Below are 20,165 nucleotides of genomic sequence, written 5' to 3'. Positions count from 1 at the left end.
TATGTTTAAAAAAATAATCATAATAATAATAATCATAATAATAAATGAATGTGTTAAAGTAAAATGTAACTGATTATTGAAATAAAACATTAAATGCAGATACAAAGTAAATGGTCTACTTCTCATTACTTTAATGGCACTAGCAATTATTTGGCCTTGGTCAAGTTAAGGCTATACATTTACATAAACAGCTATGTGATTTGTATATCAGAAACACACCTCTCCCATGTGGCTCCTTTGGCTTTGAATTTAGTTTTGATGAAAGACAAAATAAATAAATAACGATCATACTTTATGGTGATATTCAAATGTGTCTTCTCTGACAATGAAATTGGTGATGGAAAATTCCATGTAGTAAAATAAGTATTTAATTTCTCATCCAGGCCACCAGATGGTGCTGTGCACTCACATTGTAACAAATATGGGCCAGTAGTTTTCCAGCGTCCATCTAGATAGAACTTATTTTTTGAGAGGATATCAGTGGCGTAGCCAAGGGTGGGCTGGGGTGGGTCTGGTCCCACCCAAATTAGAGCCATGCCCACCCAGATTATTAAAGATTTTTTTTTTTTTTTAACTTTAAATATAGATTTATAAAATAGTTAAAAATGTATAAGTAATTTCCTGGCTACGCCCTTGGTTGATATACAGCATTTGTGTGGTTTTGCAGGTTTCCCATAATAAATATGAGAATTGTTCTCTAAAAAGGTTTTTTGTGTGGTGCGAGAGCTCACAGTCTAGTGATAAACCTCTCGCCCCATCATCAGAATTGCCTCAGGTATGTGAATGTGCGTGTGAGTGAATCTTAAACACTGAAGACTCGCAGCCATTCCATCTAAATCGGTATGCTTGCGTGAGATGTTTTGAGCGTGTGTAACCAAATCCAAGGGAGTGACATTGCTGGAAGCATGCTCTCTCAGTCATTTCAAACTTATTTTCTTCCTTCTGGGATTCTCTCTTTATCTGTTTCTTCTGCTGTCCCATCTCTTTCTCTCCCTTTCATCAGGTGACTTACATTGTGAGTCGCTCATTTGAAAATCACAGCTGTCAGAATGACCCGATTCCAAGTCCCAACATGAGTCAGAACCCACAAAACAAATGCAACGTGACACCAGGGCTCATTCATCACTCCAAATATCCACTTTCATTTCTCCATTCCTGGTGGTACTTTGTTAAAGAAACAGATGTTTCCCAAAAATGTAAATTCTGTCATGATTTACATCACCCAGATGTCTATTTGATGTGTGTTTATGTCAAATCATGGATCATGCATTTTTTATTTATTTATTTATTTTTTGGTTTTTTGCTCATCTGCAATACCTCTATGAGACGTTTCCTCACTGATGTCAATAAGAAGATGTCTTTCAGGCATCTACGATTCTGATCTTTATAAGATGATTAGGAGATGTTAGGCTAATTCGAATGCAATGCTTTCCAGATGAAACGCTCTTAAACAGATATCTCGGAGATGCAGGTGTGCTTTCTGTGATGTCATTTCAAACCCTTCCGTTGAACATGAAAATAAAAACAAAAGGTGAATTTTTGAGGAAATATAATGAAAGTGAATGAAGACTAGGGCTTTCAAGCTTAAAAATGACCAAAAAAAGCACCATAAAAGTAACATAAAAGTACTCTGTACATCTTGTGTTCTATATTCCAAGTCTTTTTAAGACACATAAAAAGTTTTGTGTGATCAACAGACCGCTTTAAGTCGTTAATCTTGGGGCTCTCAAATCAAATATGGCACCATTAGATGGGTCGCTTCAGGTTTGACGTCAATAACGTTTAGTCATGAGATACAGATGATAATCAATGTCAAACTAATGGCACAATTTCATTCAAGAGCCTCATTGACATTCCCGTCAAAATCAAAGATGGCACTGCTGTGAATAAGGTCTATAAGGACCACATTTACAGTCCTTTTTCACATTTGGGAGCTTGACAGGCGCAATCCCTGTTCATTTTCATTGTATGGAAAAATTGGCCAGGACATTCGTTAAAAATGTACCTTTAAGGGGTTTCCACATGACTTGTGTCATCATTGCCAAATATATTGAGCTCTGTGGAGTGAAAGCTCTATGCCGCTGACCTTTCGAAGCGTCAGCCAATAATTAACAGAAAAACTGCATGATGTATGCAGTCTGTCTTTATAATGACAGGTCAAACTTTTCTTCAAAGTTTGTGATTTTCACACATGCTTTTGCCACACTAATGATGTTTATAGAGTAAAAAGCAACAAGACTTTTTTTTAAACTGCCGAACAATATTTAGAGCTATTATATATCTCAAAATATATATATCTCATTTATATTCATTAAAGGAATGTTCCGGGTTCAGTACAAGTTAAAGGGGTAGTTCATCCAAAAATGAAAACTCTCTTGTCATTTTTTCATCCTCATGCCATCCCTGATGTATACGACTTTCTTTCTTCTGCAGAACACAAATGAAGATTTTTAGAAGAATATTTCAGCTCTGTAATTTCATACAATGCAAGTGAATGGTGGCAGGAACTTTGAAGCACCAAGAATCACATAAAGGCAGCAGAAAAATCCTCCATGTCTTCTGAAGCGATGCAATCACTTTGGGTAAGAAACAGTTCAGTATTTCAATCCTTTGTTTTAACTTTAAATCTCCACTTTCACTTTTCAGAGAAATTTTTACTTTAACAAAGTAAAAGAAAAAGTGGAGATTTATAGTAAAAAAGGAATTAAAAATTGATTTGTTTCTTACCCAGACCTACTATATCGCTTCTGAAGACATGGATGGATTCTTATGGATTACTTTTATGCTGCCTTTGGTTACACTTTATTTTACAGAGTCCTTGTTACAGTGTAATTACACAAGTAATTACTGACTATAACTAATTCACAACATGTCCTTACTATAGGTTTAGGGTTTGTTGCTTGTAATTATGCATAATTGACTGTTATTGCTATAGTAAATAAATGTCAAGTGTGTAACAAGGACACAATCATATAAAGTGTTACCCTGCCTTTATGTGATTTTTGAAGCTACAAAGCTTTGGCCACCAATCACTTGCATTGTATGGACTTATAGAGCTGAAATTTTCTTCTAAATTCTTTGTTTGTTTTCTGCAGAAGAAAGAAAGTCATACACATCTGGGATGGCATGAAGGTGAGTAAATGATGAGAAAATTTTCATTTTTGGGTGAACTATCCATTTAAGGTCAGTCGACAGCATTTATGGAATAAAGTTGATGACCACAAAACAGAGATTTATTCACACTAAAATTATGTTAGCATGTATAAAGTTCACGTCTTCTGGATACACATTTGAAACAATGTGTATTTAATCGTTTATGGACTGGCCCCATTCACTTACATTGTAAGTTCCTCACTGTGACTGCGATTTTTAAATAAACAATGGACAAGTCAAAAATATTTTCATTGGTTATCAGCATTATGCCACAAATGCTGTCGATTCAGCTGAACTTGTTTTGAACCCGGAACATTCCTTTAATATTTTACCTTATTGTTTCTGAGCAACTTTTATTTAAATTCACCGCACACATACCAATTTGTCAATGAGTCATCTATATTGCCAGGAGTGCTTTTTTCTGTTCTGAGCCCAAACACATGTTTTAAATGTTTACTGTGCACACCTCCCAATTTTTTGGTCAACCAAACTCGTGACTTGGATGTGAGACTGGTGTAGAGTGGTGCGTTGATGCTCAGATGTGTCATTTGAAACCCACCATTAAAGTTCTACAGTGTATCAGAAGTCATACACAGGTTTGAAATGGCATGAGGGTTAGAAAATGATGACAGAAAGACTTCAAAGTAACTTTTTGAAAACCTGCAGAGAGCGAAAGCAAAGATTCAGAAGTTCACAGGGAGAAGTTCAAACAAAAAATGGCTTGCTTTGTTGCTGCGTTACTCACTGTAAGGTGGTGTTCTCCTGAGGTTGTTTAAATAAATAACAGGCTGTAGAAGTTACTGATGTCGGACTTTAAAGGTTTAACCTTGTTTAACCTGAGTGTTTATCAGTTGTAAGATCATTCTAATGAAACCAGACCTAGTAAAAACACCTGTGGGATACTTGCCCATACTTGCCTTGGACTAAAACGTGTCCTTGGGCTACAGAAACCAAACCCTTTCAGACTGATTTTTCACAGATTGCTCCCTTGCACTTAAACCTGTTCTGATCTTAATGAAGGGACTTTCTTTTATGACATTAAAAGGCATATCAAATTATGCACATCCTTTATATGTATTTTTACGGTGCATAGCTCGTTGTACGTATCTCACCAGTTTCATGGTGGAATGAATGCTTCAGGTGCTAAAACATCAACTTTTAATCACTATTTCAAAAATCGCGAGTAAAAGTCAGATTATCAGTTCATAAACACTTACTTTTCACTCTGTTCCTCACACAATGCTATCTTATGACATCTTTTACTATAATGCATGATTTGTAAGGAGATACAATTTAAGGTCTTGCATTAAGGGGTTGGCACACCGGACGCATCTGGCAGATGGCATGGCGTGTTCTAAAATTCGAAACAACTGTTTTCTATGAATGTACGCACACAGCCAGCGCCACTCGATGTCTGTTGGCGGCGCCCACCTACAACTCCGGAGGCTGCTCATTTTTCTGCCGCGCCACAGAGTGCAACTTGAATATTTTCCATTAAATTCGACCCAAATCATTATCAATGGACATATATTATTTACTTTAGCCTTATTCATTCTTTAAGAAGGGAAAAACCTTGGTAACTTTTGTGTGTACTGTCTGCCACGTGAACCGCATCAACGTGCCCTGTGTTTGATACCTGTGCCGCGTCCTAGCCGCGATGCGACACGGTATGGCGCTTCTCGTCCGGAGTGTGTCCGCTTTTACATAACCAACTACATTTACAAGCTTGTTCAGGTGTGATAAAATTGTGCGGTAGTTCAACTACGAGTCCTGGTATGAGTACCAGTATGGGTATGAGTCCTGAAGAGCATGCAAGTCGACACTTGAGCCGTATTATTTGGACTTGACTTGGACTCGAGTCACAAATTTGATGACTTGAGACTCGACGTAATCAAAGAAGACTTGCAACTCGAATGAGACTCTGACAACAATGACTTGCGACTTGACTAAGACTCAAGCCCTCTGACTTGGAAAGACTTTATACTTATCAGAGCTGTACATTTAAAAATTTAATTTAACAATTACTTCCCCAATAAACAATTCATTTGATTTTCAAATCTGCATTTCCACGCTCCACATTCAACCAATCAGACAACCAACCAATTAACTTCCACGAGAGTAGGACCAAGCTTGAAGATTGCATTCAAGCATGACAGCCAAAATGATTGCAAAGATAATTTCATTTGGATATAAAGAATACAATATCAATGGAAACAAAAGGACTGCAATATGTAGAACCTGTGGCTCAAAAATTATAGATGCTTGGCTTTATCAACAACGTCCAGTTTTCAGCTATGGTCCAGTAACATTTAACTTATCGTGTTAGCAAGGTTAGTTAGCGAGTTACTTAGTTCCACAGAGTTCAGTGCACTGCAACTACAGTTTTGGTGTGAATTATTTTGCATGCCTCATTGTTGAAACCAGATAAGGTAGGGTTGCCACCTGTCCCGTAAGATATGGGATCATCCCGTATTTAAAGATTAAATGATGCGTCCCATATCAAATTAATATGGGATGCGATTTGAAATCGTTTCAGATGGTTAATTTAACATTCAGTAGGAAGTTATGCCTACGGTGGGTAAGGAGTCGTCTGAAAAGTCCACACATTGTGCTAAAACATGCTAATACTGTGGAGGGTGTAATTACTATAGTAATGAATACTCTGACACTAAATTGGCCAAAGACCACTAATGACTTGTATAAGACTTGATGCTTAAAGTTGAGGACTTGGGGCTTGACTTGGACTTGCCTGTCTTGACTTGGGACTTGACTTGAGACTTGAATGTAAAGACTTGAGACTTACTTGTGACTTGCAAATCAATGACTTAGTCCCACCTCTGGCATTAACCTTAAAAACCTCATGTGTTAAGCAGAAAATTGTAATCGCTTCTAGCACCGCTCAGTAGACATTTCACCTCGGAACTGCTGCGATACATAAACGAAACCATGTAATCTCATTTAGCATTTTTATTAGATCAGGCTGCTTTTTCCTAATGAACATGGTGTACATTCAAATTTTTAAAGTAAGCAAGAAACGTTGTTACTTAGTGGTCTGTAACAACGTTTTTGATTTAGACAGATGTTAAGAGTTACGAGCATATGTATTGTTATTAACGAAACACAGTCCAGCCTTAATTATAGTTCACTGTTCAACAAACTTGTAATTAAACAAGTCATAAGGACAACTGAATGACTACAAAATCATTGTGAGATATAATAGCCTGTTTCTTCAGAAATGATCACTTGAGGGAGGGTCTGTGACAACAGACAGAGAACCCTGTCAATCAAAGTCAGACTCCATGGGAGTCAAGTCATTTTTATTTGTATAGCGCTTTTCACAACACACATTGTTTCAAAGCAGCTTTACAGAAAATCATGCATTAACAGAAAATGAATCTGTAATATCTATAAAGTCTTAGATTCATCATTGTGTAATTGTAAATTGTGTATAAAAATAAGTAATTAAATAATAATTGTATGTAGAACCCCAGTGAGCAAGCTGAAGGTGACTGTGGGATGGAACACAAAACTCCATAAGATGTTGGTTAATGGAGAAAAATAACCTTGGGAGAAACCAGGCTCACTGTGGAGGCCTTCCCTAACCAGCATGAATATAATGGCAAAATTAGTTATTTATGTGCAGTACAAGTCATGGTTTAAAAAAATTAAACTAAGTAAGTGTTAAGGGCCAGTGTTTAAACAAAGATGTTGTATGAACTGTATGATTAATGGCTAATGTCTTTGAAGTCCATCCTGGGTTAACTGCAGAAGTTCACATAGATGCATTGTCCTTTGTTAGTTGGCTGATGAAGGGTTTTGTTGTCACATAATTGAAATGTATTCCATTTCAAGAGTGTAGTCCATCATTAGACCAAGGTGATGCAGGCAGAGATCAGCGAGGTGCATCACAGTTCAACTAGCAGGTCATTTCAGTGAGGTTTGGTGAGGTCTATACTAAGTCCAAGGTTCAGGCAGTGGCAGATGAAGTATCCCATGTCTTTTGGTGGAGTTGTCATCAGTTCATCCTCTGAAGTCCATCGTAATAGATTGAAGTGATGTCTGGCTGGCACCGGCTGCATTTAGTCGTCATCACTCAGAGACATGTAGCAGTGGAGTCCGACACCAAGCAGGAATGGAGCTGGATATGAAACCCAAAGTTGAGACATGGAAACAAATAGAATAATTTTAGCATAGATATCATTACATTTTATGGAGCTATAGATCATGATTGATGTTTCTGGTTCCGGGAGACCTAACTAAAGCAGCCTAATTGTGAGTTGATGGATAAATGAGGTGTGTGCCTGGCTAAATAGACGAGTCTTTAGTTTAGACTTAAACTGAGTGCGTGTGTCTGCATCCCGAACAATGTTAGGGAGACTATTACATAGTTTTGGAGCAAAATAGGAAAAGGATCTACCTCCTTTTGTGGATTTTGATATTCTAGGAACTATTAACAGGCCAGAATTTTGTGATCGTAATAAATGTGATGGAATATAGTGTGACAGAAGGTCACTTAAGTACTGCGGAGCTGGACCATTCAAAGCTTTGTACGTAGTTAAAAGAATTTTTAAATTAAAATGAAATTTAACAGGTAGCCAATGTAACGACGATAAAATTGGGCTAATATGATCATATTTCTTGGTTCTAGTCAGCACTCTGGCTGCTGCATTTTGAACCAATTGAAGTTTATTTATTGAACTTGTAGGACATCCTCCCAGTAATGCATTACAATAATCTAGTCTTGAGGTCATGAATGCAGGAATTAGTTTTTCAGCATCAGAAACAGAGAGCATGTGTCGTAACTCAGCAATATTTCTGAGGTGGAAGAATGCTGTTCTACAAACATTGGAAATGTGATTTTCAAAGGACAGATTGGTATATGCCTAAGTTCTTCGCTGTAGAAGACGACGTAACAGTACATCCATTGAGGGTCAAATTATATTTTAGCGGCTTATTTTTAGAGGTTTTTGGTCCAATAATTAGTACCTCTGTTTTGTCGGAATTGAGTAGAAGGAAATTTATGGCCATCCAATTTTTGATTTCAATGATACACTCTGCTAATTTGGAGAATTGTGAATTTCCGTTGGGTTTAGAAGAAAAAAGTTGGGTATCATCGGCATAACAGTGGAAACTTATTCCATGATTCCTGATAATATCTCCTTGGGGAAGCATATATAAGCAGAAAAGCAGAGACCCTAAAACTGATCCCTGTGGCACTCCATACTTAACTTTTGTTTGATTTGACAATTCTTGTTTACACATACAAAGTGGTAGTGGTCTGATAAATAGGACCATAACCATGCTAATGCAAGTCCACAAATGCCAACATAATTCTGCAGCCTATTCAAGAGAATGTCGTGATCTATCGTGTCGAAGGCAGCACTAAGATCTAAAAGCACTAGAAGAGAAATGCAGACATGATCAGATGATAAGAGCAAGCCATTTGTAACTCTGATAAGTGCAGTCTCTGTACTGTGCTGGGGCCTAAATCCTGACTGAAATTGTTCATATATATAATTTCTCTGTAGAAATGAACATAGTTGGGAGGACACTAAATTTTCTATTATTTTCGACATAAATGGGAGATTTGAAATCGGTCTCTAATTAGCAGGGGTGTAAAGTAATTGAGTAAAAATACTTCAGTATTATACTTAAGTATTATTTTTTGGGATTTGTACTTTATTCGAGTGCAATTTAAATGGAATACTTGTCATTTTACTTTCTTTTATTTCCGAAGAAATAATAGTACTTTTACTCTTTACATTTTTATTTAAACTTGAAAAGTACTCACTACATTTTTGCAGCTCATTTTCTTTGTCTTACTGGACAGAAACCACCCTTTTACTGCATCCGACAAACGACAGATGACAGACCAAAGTCCAATTCAAATGGCAAAATGTGTGGAGTTCAACCACCTGCAGAGTCGGAATTTTGGATCTGATTTGAGCTTCAGATACGTTTAAATATTTGTACGACAAGACCGTGTGTGACCGCCCATGTATTCATTCAAAACTATGAGCACAAAATGAGAAACACTAACGGTTTTTGTCCTAAACTTTATTCTAAATGTCTGCTACTTCTACAGATTGGACAGTTATGAAGTCAAAAATGATCAATCATGTTGCAAATATATATATATTAAAACAAAAGGCTTTTGTAATTAAAGTCCACGTGTCATTTATTTCTACACTTGCCTTAATTTTTAAATCATATCTATGAATTTCTACTCCCTATTTGGTGAATTATTGTTGTTGTTGTTGTTAGGCAACTATTAATTATAATAATAACTATAAAACCAGCAATGATAATGATGATAATAATGATAATAAAAATAATGGAATCTGAGTAAATATTAATTATGAATTGTATTAAATTCATCTATCTGCTCAACAGCAAGGTTTGATAGCAAACCTCAGAAAACAATTCACAAAACCAACAACATTACTAACTTTCTTCAAAGTTTATTTTTTATTTTTATTTTTTATCTTTCTCTATGTCTCAAGGGGCTGGGTGCTCTGACATCACAATTTGTGAGTGCCTTCTCCCATGCAACGAACATTGCGTGACTGTGGCAACGTTTTTGCCAAATAAAATGATGTGGTTCATCACATGTCTCAGGGCAGTTCCGGAATGAAATGTCCACTGTGTGGCGCTAAAAGCGAGTTAAATGTTCTCCCGAACAGATGAGGTTCTTAAGGTTAATGTTCTATAGAGATTTAAATCAACAAAACCTTACTCCCTACCCTAAACCTTAAACCTAAACCTAACCGATAGTGTCATAAAAAGCAAATGTGACATAAAAATCAAAATTTCAGAAGCAACCATGTCATTTTGTGGTGCTTCTATGACACTTTTGGCTCACGTGTCGACTTCAGTGCTCTTCAGGACTCGTACCCGGTCCTTTATATTGCAGATGCAACACTCTATCAGCTGAGTTAACATGCAATTTGATCACACTTAAACAAGCTTGTAAATGTAGTTGGTTATGTAATGCAAATGTTAAAATGAGTCATGTGCTATAGTAAAAGTGTTTATATGTCATAAGATATAATTGTGTGAGGAACAGAGTGAAAAGTAATTGTTTATGAACTGATAACATGCTGTTTTACCATGATTTGAGTGAAAGGGGATAAAAGTCATTGTTGTTTTAGCATCTCTAGTGTTCGTTCCACCAGAACATTGCCGTGTTACGTACAACAGGCCACATAAAAATCATTCTGCAAAAATGTAGTTATTGTAACATGATTCTTTGACCAGGTTGGGAAAGCCACTGGTGGAAAAATATGACAGTCATCAGAGACATTATAAAGGCGACTTAACAAACCAATCAAATTTAACAACATCCTCTCTCACACAATCTCCTCTCTTGATTTTATCATAGCTAAAAAAAAAAGTTACTTTTTACTTTTCAAATACTTAAGTACAATTTAATGTGAATCCTTTTTTTAATTTCACTCAAGTATGTTTTTGGTTTTGGACATTTAATTGAGTAAAACTTTTACTCAGTATCCATAATTTCACTGAAGTGTCATTTCTGCATACTTTTTACACCTCTGATAATTAGCCAATTTGCCAGGATCAAGCTGTGGCTTCTTAAAAGCGGTTTGATAACTGCCATTTTAAAGTTTCCTCTAAATACCTCTAATTTTGTATTCTTCCACTGTGCTCCATTTTTCGAGCTGCTTTCTTGAGAGCATGAGTGTGATCATTGTACCATGGTGTGGGTCTTTTTTCTTTAATTTTCTTTAATCAAGAGTGCTAGAGAATACTATATTTATATTTTTTGATATTACTTCAAGTTCTTCTAAAATGTTTGGCTTACTGAGTATGTGAGACAATTCTTGAAGATTATTAGTGAAGCTATCTTTAGTGGTCGCAAGAATAGTTCTACCTGAACGATAGCATGGTGTAGATTGAGTGACATTAGTTGATCGCAGCAAACAAGAGATGAGGTAATGATCTGAGATGGCATCGCTCTGCAGTAGAATTTGTATAGTATCAACATTAAATCCATATGACAGAATTAAATCTAGCATATGATTATGGCAATGAGTTGGTCCTGTGACATTTTGTCTGACTCCAAGAGAGTTGAGAATATCGATAAATGCTAATCCCAATGTGTCATTTTCATTATCTATGTGAATGTTGAAGTCACCAACAATTAAAGCTACAGTAACTACTAGAATTTGCAAATACACGAAGCATATCAGAATATTGGCCCGGGTGATCTATATACTGTAGCAATGGCAAAAGATATTTATATCTGACGGTGTCACATTAAGCATTATTAATTCAAAAGACTTAAACTTATATCCTGTCCTCTGAGAAACACCAAAGACTTCACTGTAAATTGTAGCAACTCCTCCTCCCCTGGGTGAGTAGATTCATTTACACTAACATATTTGTCTGGTTTAAGCCAGGTTTCTGTCAAACGGAGCGCATCCAAACTATGATCTGTAATAATTTCATTTACAATTAGTTCTTTGTTTGAAAGAGATCTAATGTTTAGTAGCCCTACCTTTATATGATGCTTATCTTCAATTTTTTTGTTTTTTATAATTTTGACATTAATCAAATTTTTTGTAAATGATTTGTGAGGGGTTTGTGTTTGGTAGTTTGGGGAACAGACACAGTCTCTATATGATATCTAGGTGATACAGTCTCTATGTGTTGTTGTTTATGTGACACGTGTGACATCTCAAGGCAGCTAGCAGATGTTTGGATTAACCAGTTTGTCTGCTTCCTGACCTGGGCCCCAGTTAGTCAAATACTATAAATATTAATACTATAAGCCAAATTACTAGAGAGGAGAGCAGCACCTTCCCTGGAGGGATGGAGTCCGTCTCTCTTTAGCAGGTTAGGTCTACCCCAAAAATTGTCTATAAATCCTATGCTATTCTCCAGACACTACTCAGACATCCAGCCATTCAGTGGCACTAATCTACCATAAACCTCGTCACCATGATGAGCAGGGAGGGGGCCAGAGCATATTACAGTGTCTGACATAATTTTTGCAAGTTTACACATCTCTTTAACATTATCTTTAGTGATCTCCGACTGGCGAAGCCAGACATCATTTGTGCCGACATTAATAAAAATTTTAGAAAATCTATGTTTAGCATTAGCCAGCACTTGTAAATTTGATCTGATGTCAAATGCCCGAGCCCCCGAAATGTATTTAACAATAGTGGCTGGAGTCTCTATTTTCATGTTCCCTACAATAGAATCACCTATTACTAATGCTCTTTCAACATGATTCTCAGTGGGTGCATCACTGAGTGTGGAGAATCGATTGGAAACCCTAACAGGAATGGGAGAGCGGTGTTGCTTTGCTGAGTGAATATACCACTGAGACGTCACCCAAACGCCCTGCTGCGGAGGCTCTACAGCCGGAACTAAAGTGTGTGTGCTGTTCGCTGTTCTACCCGCATCCGAAACAGTATCTACCGGCTTCTCTTTCTCACTGACCTCCACTAGCGTTCGGATGCATGTCTCTAACTCATTAACCTTCTCCGTCAGCCTGACTAATTCCATACGTGAATCCCTCACTGCTGACGGAAGAAGCTATAGTAAACATGTGGCATGCAATGCAGGAAGAAATAACATGAGCGAATGCCATGACTTACCACAACTGTTTGTTGTTGTTGTTGTTATGGTTGTTCTTGAGCGGCAAGGATTTGAGATCGATGTGGTTCGATGTGGTTCCTGATCAGCAGATGTTTGAGATTGATGCAATAATCCGTGTAAAACACAGAGGAGAAAACGAATGCATGCAGTAGAGATGCGAGATGTAGACTAGTGGAAAAAAAGAAAAGAAAAAAGAGAGAAACGGGTGCACACGATAAAATACACACAGGTGAAACAGTAAAAAAGTGGAAAAAAGAAGCACGCAGTAAAATGGCAAAGGATAAAGTGATGAACATATAAGAATAAGCAATGCTAAGCAGGCTAGCAAGCCACAAACACAGACTCGTGCAGCGTGCCGGCAGCAACCTAAACAGGAAGTGATCGGCTGTTCTCTCATAATTTCTAAAACCAGGATTCTAGTATCTGCTCCAGGCAACCTAGAGTTAAAATAGAGAAGGAACTCTTTGAGTTTTTTTTTTTTTTTTTCAAGTTCCGAGAATATCACATTAATAAGAATGACACATAGTGCTTAAGCAAGGCCTGTCGGATTCATGTTCCAACATGAAGGTGTAAGTTCTCTTCGCTTTGATAAGCAGCACCTGAGGGCATAGATTTTCGAACGCAAAATTCCCCTCATTCAGTCAGAGATGACTAAAGTGCTTTAGATGTTTTACCTTGGGAGGATGAGACATCCTCATTTATTGTAAATCCTATAAGTTTGATCTTTGAATTTTGCCAACTTTTCTACAGTTACTCATAGTAGTCTGCATAATTGTAGAACAGGAATGATCAGTGTAAGTTTTCAAAGTTTTTTTTTTTTTTTTTTTTGCCCATTTTATCTGCATCTGCAAGGTGAAAATCATAAATCCAACTGCTTAGAAAAGTAATAGCATACGTCTTCTCAAAAAGCTACAAGATTTAAAGTATAATTTATGTCTGTAGCACAAACAGTGCATGACGAGTTATATACTTATTATTAGGGGTTTGTTGAAATCCCTAAACATATGTATGAGGAATAGTAAGTAATGCTTACCTTCATAATTAATCAAAGGAACATTTCCAATTCAGTACAAGTTAAGGTCAATTGACAGCATTTGTGGCATTATGTTTATTACAACAAAAATTTATTTAGACTTGTTCCTCCTTTTCTTAAAAAAAAAAAAAAAAAAAGCAAAAAATCTGCATTACAGTAAGGCACTTACAATGGAAGTGAATGGAGCCAATCCGTAAACTATAAAATACTCACTGTTTTAAAAGTATAGACACAAGATATAATCAATATTTGTGTTAACATGATTTTAGTGTGATAAAATTGCATACTAACCTAACCTGGGTAAAGTTACATCAAATTGTACAACTTTGTTGCCATGACGTAACACCGTAAACCCTGAAATCCTGCAAAAAACCTCAAGCTAAACAACTTTAAAGGCTAAAATAATACACAAGTTTCACCAGTAGAATTAATGTAAGTGCTTTTATAAAATTATAAGCTTTACATTTTAAATTTAAAGGTTTTCTCCTCAATGTTTTACACAGATTATTGCATTAATCTCAAACCTCTGCTGATCAGGAACGACATCAAACCACATCGACCTCAAACCCTCGCCGCACAAGAACAACCATAACAACAACAACAACAAACAATTGCGGTAAGACATGGCATCCACTCATGTTATTTCTTCCTGCATTGCATGCCACATGTTTACTATAGCTTCTTCCATCAGCAGTGAGGCATTTACATGTGATAAATGTAAGGAATTATTCAGGCTGACGGAGAAGATAAATGAGTTAGAGGCACGCATCCGAATGGTAGTGGAGGTTAGTGAGAAATAGAAGCAGGTATATGTTGTTTCAGATGCAGGTAGAACAGCGAGCAACACACACACTTTGGTTCTAGAGCCCCCTCAGCAGGGCACTTGGGTGCCGTCTTGGCGGCATACTCGCTCAGCAAAGCAACACCGCTCTCCCATTCCTGTTAGGGTTTCCAATTGATTCTCCCTATTCAGTGATGCACCCACTGAGAATCATGTTGAAAGATCCTTGGTCATAGGCGATTCTGTTGTAAGGAATGTGGAAATAGAGGCTCCATCCACCATTGTTAAATGCATTCCGGGTGCCAGAGCGTCTGACATCAGATCAAATTTACAAGTGCTGGCTAATGCTAAATGTAGATTTTCTAAAATTGTTATTCATGTTGGCACTAACAATGTCTGGCTTCGCCAGTCGGAGATCACTAGAGATAATGTTAAAGAGGTGTGTGAACTTGCAAAACCTATGTCAGATGCTGAAATATGCTCTGGCCCCCTCCCTGCTCATCGTGGTGATGAGGTTTATAGAAAATTAATGTCACTGAACGGCTGGATGTCTGAGTAGTGTCTGGAGAATAGTAAAGGATTTATTGACAATTGGATGAGTTTTTGGGGTAGACCTGACCTGCTAAAGAGAAATGGAATCCTTCCCACCAGGTAAGGTGCCGCTGTCCTCTCTAGTAATTTGGCTCATAGTCTTAATAGTGATAGTATTTGACTAACTGGGGCCCAGGTCAGGAAACAGACAAACTGGTTAATCCGAACGTCTGCTAGCTGCCTTGAGACATCATACAGGTCACATAAACTACAACACATAAAGATTGTATCACCTAGATATCATATAGAGACTGTGTCTGTTCCCCGAACTACCAAACACAAACCCCTCACTAAATAAACATCATATAAAGGTAGGGCTAATAAACATTTGCTCTCTTTCAACTAAAGCACTAAAGATCATAGTTTGGATGTGCTCTGCTTGACTGAATCCTGGCTTAAACTGGATGAACTTATTAGTTTAAATGAATCTATTCCCCCAGGTTATTGTTATAAACACGAGCCTCATCTGAAGGGACGAGGAGGAGGTGTTTTTGTTGTTACTTGAAGGACAGGATATGATTTTAAGTCTTTTGAACTAATAATGCTTAATGTGACACCATCAGATACAAATAAAAATCTCTGTCGTCTTTTGCCCTTGCTGCAGTATATAGGCCCGGGCCATAATCTGATTTCCTTGGTGAATTTGCAACTTTTCTATCAGATCTAGTAGTTAATGTAGATAGAGATTTAATTATTGGTGACTTCAACATTCACATATATGATGAAAATGACACATTGGGATTAGCATTTATCGATATTCTCAACTCTCTTGGAGTCAGACACAATGTCACAGGACCAACTCATCGCCATAATCATACTCTAGATTTAATTTTGTAATATGGATTTAATGTTGATACTATAGAAATTCTACCACAGAGCGATGACATCTCAGATCATTACCTTGTCTCTTGTTTGCTGCGATCTGCTAATGTCACTCAATCTACACCACGCTATCATTCAGGTAGAACTATTCTTTCAACCACGAAAGATAGCTTCACTAAAAATCTTCCAGAAATGTCTCACATACTCAGTAAGCCAAAAAGTCTAGAAGAACTTGAAGTAATAACAGAAAATATAAATACAGTCTTTTCTAGCACTCTTGATGGTGTTACCCCACTTCAATTAAAGAAAATTAAAGAAAAAAGTCCTGCACAATGGTACAATGATTACACTCACACTCTCAAGAAAGCAGCTCAGAAAATGGAGCGCACGTGGAAGAATATAAAATTAGAGGTATTTCACGGTGCATGGAAGGATAGTGTCTGTAGCTACAGACAGGCACTAAAAGCTGCCAGGTCAACATATTTTAGCAAACTCACAGAAAATAACCACAACAATCCTAGGTGTTTATTCAGTACTGTGGCTAAATTGGTTAGGAATAAAGCCTCAACTAAACCAGATATTCCGTCGTAGCACAATAATAATGACTTCATGATTTTTTTTACAGATAAAATAGAAATAATCAGAAAAAAAATTGAATTATGCAATCAACAGACACAGCACCTCAGAAAACAGTGTCTCATAATTTTCCTCTCGAACAACTTCAATCCTTCGCTGTCATAGGTCATGAGGAAACAACAAAACTTTAAAAAAAATCAAAAGTCACAACATGTATGTTAGATCCAATACCAACTAAGCTCTTAAAAGAGGTATCCCCTGTAATTTATTTTTATACACAATTTACAATCATATTTATTCAAACTACACAATGATAACTGTAAGACTTTATAGATATTACAGTTTCATTTTCTGCTAAAGCATGATTTTCTGTAAAGCTGCTTTGAAACGATGTGTGTTGTGAAATGCGCTATACAAATAAAAATGACTTGACTTAAATTTCTGCCTTTAAACACCCCCAAAATTGGCCCCATTAAATTAAGTGCCTTGCTGTAACCTAGATTTTTGCTTTTTTTAAAGAAAGGGGTGGACGAGTCTAAATAAAGTTTTGTGGTAATCAGCATTATGCCACAAATGCTGTTGATTGAGCTTAACTTGCATTGAACCTGGAACATTCCTTTAATTCAAACACAGATTGTTCAAAACATTCAGGAGATTTGAATTTTGGCTTTTTCAGTCTGCAGCTAGGAAAGCATGTTCATACAAGAACAACACGCCTGACTGAAATGCTGTCCACTCAGGTTCTTCAGCTTAGATAAAGAGTAAAGGATTCCAAAGGCAGGTTTCAAAGACATTTGTGTGAACAAAGTTTATTTGATTCTGTTCACTGGAGGGTGAAATTAGGGCGTATTCATTTCGTATAGGTAGAAAAGAACCTGTTATTTTTGCTTATATAGCTCTTTCATGCAGAAACAGAAACGGTGTCCTGTCAGTGGCACATGCATGTCGGCAGGTCATGGTTGTGTTTATTTTGAGGCTGTCGGAAGAGTCATGTGTTCCACATGTATTGAGTTCATAAGATCACAAAAGTGGAATTGAACAAACCACAGGAGGGTTAACCTACAAAAAGAGGTTGCAAAACCTTCTGTGAGAGCAACATGCAAAGTCATAACATACACACAAAATTATTTAGGACCTTAAATGTTTTTTTGTTTTTTTTTTTTTTTGCATTGTAGCATTATTTTCATAACACTGAAGCACATTTCCCCTGAATATTCTCATTACTGTAATCCATTCAGATGTTTTAATTTTATGTGTTATGATAATTCCTTTATGATTATTCATAATGGTGATTCTTATTATTTTATTTTTTTTTACTTATTAGAGTTAACCAATTATTGTAATAAATATATATATTTTTTCTGTATACTTAAATCAGCTTAAATTAAAGGCAGTGCATCAAATATAAATACTTTACAATATAAATAATATGTATCATTAAATAAATAATTTTGTGGTATTACAGTACTGAGGATGATATTTTTATTTTTTTATATTGCATTATGGTAATGAGTAAATTGTCATAAAAAATATTGCCATCATTGAAAAAAATATTAATGGTCTTAAAAATAAGCTTAACTTTCTTTCAGCAAAATTTTGTTTCTCTTCTGATTTTGGTGCAAAATATGATCCAGACATTTCTTGACAGGTTTAGAGAGATTCACCCGTGAAGTCTGTTACTTTTATAATAAAGCAATAAAAATAAAGCAAAGCATATGAAAATAAACTGAATTTCCTGAGTTTCCTCTTTCAGTTATCACATGGCATCAGTGGTAATCCACACAGAAGAGGTTTTACATGCTGTGTGTTGGTGGATTTCTTGCCTGATTAGAGGCAGAACTTTAGTGGTAGTGGTAGACTAGTGATTCAGGCATTGTGCTGATGTCATAAATGTTGCAGTTTTGATCCCATATCACATTTCTTTTAAATCAGAGTGTTGTGACCTTGAGTATAAGCCACTAAACTTTAGGTTTCCCCAAAAGATTCCCCCCCCATGATATCAATACCTCACATGTGTCTAAAAACAAAACAAAAAAATTAAACCACAAAAAATGACATCTTAAGATCACACTAAAGACAATTTAAGTCTCATGAGAGAATGATTAGCATATTATGAGTCACAATTCAGCTATGCACTGCTATTACCATTTTCATGGCTTTTCTTTGTGTTTAGTTCAACATGATCTCATGAGAACTTATAAAAGTTATACAACAAGATGGCAAAATTGTAAGATATCGTACAACTTGGCTTATTAATGAAGGTGTGACTTTTACTCCCATTTAGAGACCAACCAATCAACAAACAGAATTTCAATTACATTGCAGGCATCAAATTTTAGCTAACACTTTATTTTAAGAAATAAATTGTCTGAAAAATGTGTTTACTTATTCCATATTTATTTATTTAGTACAAATGACTGATGTACATAAATAACCTGAAATACACTTCCCTCATCTCTGATGTTTTATTTCTATAGCTATAGCTACATTCCCATCTTGTTTTGATGTCCTTCAGGGGGATCAAGCCTTAATTAGGGGGTCAGATCCCCCAAACCTCCCCGTAATTCGCACCCAGACCCAAATTCTCGTGTATTGAAAGAAAATGCACTCATTTCGAAAATAAATATAATCAAAAGGTATATGTACACCGATGTGCCAAAACATTATGACCACTCACAGTTGAAGTGAATAACGCTGATCATCTCCTAACAAGGCCACATGTCAAGGTCTGGGTAGATTAGATGGTAAGCGAACAATCAGTTCTTGTAATCAACATGTTGAATGCAGGAGAAATGGGCAGGAGTAAAGACCTGAGCGACTTTGACAAGGGCCAAATTGTTATGGCCAGGTGATTGGGTCAGAGCATCTCTGAAACGGCAAGGCTTGTGGGGTGCTCCCGGTCAGCAGTGGTGAGTACCTACCGACAGTGGTCCGAGAAGGGACAATCCACAAACCGGCAACAGGGTGTTGGGCGCCCAAGTCTCATCAAAGTGCAAGGGCAACAAAGGCTATCCCATCTGGTCCGAACCGACAGAATGATGTGGCACAAATCACAGATAAGTTTAATAATGGTTACAGGAGAAATGTGTCACAACACAGTGCATCACACCCTGCTGCGTATGGGGCTGTGTAGCTGAAGACCAGCCAGAGTGCCCATGATGACCCCTGTCCACTGTACAGATTGCCTACAATGGGCACGCGAGGTTGTTTGGTCCAATGAGTCCCGTTTTCTTTTACATCACGTGGACGGTGGCGTATGTGTGCGCTGTTTACCTGGGGAAGTGATGGCACCAGGATGCACTGTGGGAAGATGACAAGCCATGTAGATGTCAATTTGACACGTGCCACCTACCTAAACATCATTGCAGACCAGGTACACCTCTTCATGGTATTGCTATTCCCTGATGGCAGTGGCCTCTTTCAGCAGGATAATGCACTCTGCCACGCTGCACACATTGTACGGGGATGATTTGAGAAACATGATGAAGAGTTTAAGGTGTTGCCCTGGCCTCCAAATTCCCCAGATCTCAGTCCGATTGAGCATCTGTGGGATGTGCTGGACCAACAAGTCCGATCCACAGC

General features: G+C 37.0%; 1 long non-coding RNA gene across 1 annotated transcript; it reads right to left on the bottom strand.

Annotated features, from left to right (window-relative positions):
- Positions 1–6,455: 6,455 nt before the first annotated feature.
- LOC127425555 (uncharacterized) lies at positions 6,456–13,120 on the bottom strand. The gene is made up of 2 exons (XR_007894635.1): positions 12,780–13,120; positions 6,456–7,291 (listed from the first exon to the last, which is right to left on the bottom strand). It is a non-coding gene; the product is annotated as an uncharacterized LOC127425555 (long non-coding RNA).
- Positions 13,121–20,165: the final 7,045 nt, after the last annotated feature.

Source organism: Myxocyprinus asiaticus, chromosome 34 (assembly GCF_019703515.2).
Source record: "Myxocyprinus asiaticus isolate MX2 ecotype Aquarium Trade chromosome 34, UBuf_Myxa_2, whole genome shotgun sequence".
Lineage (NCBI taxonomy): Eukaryota > Metazoa > Chordata > Actinopteri > Cypriniformes > Catostomidae > Myxocyprinus > Myxocyprinus asiaticus.
The sequence above is the reverse complement of the archived record's forward strand: the minus strand, read 5'-3'. Positions and strand labels throughout refer to the sequence as shown.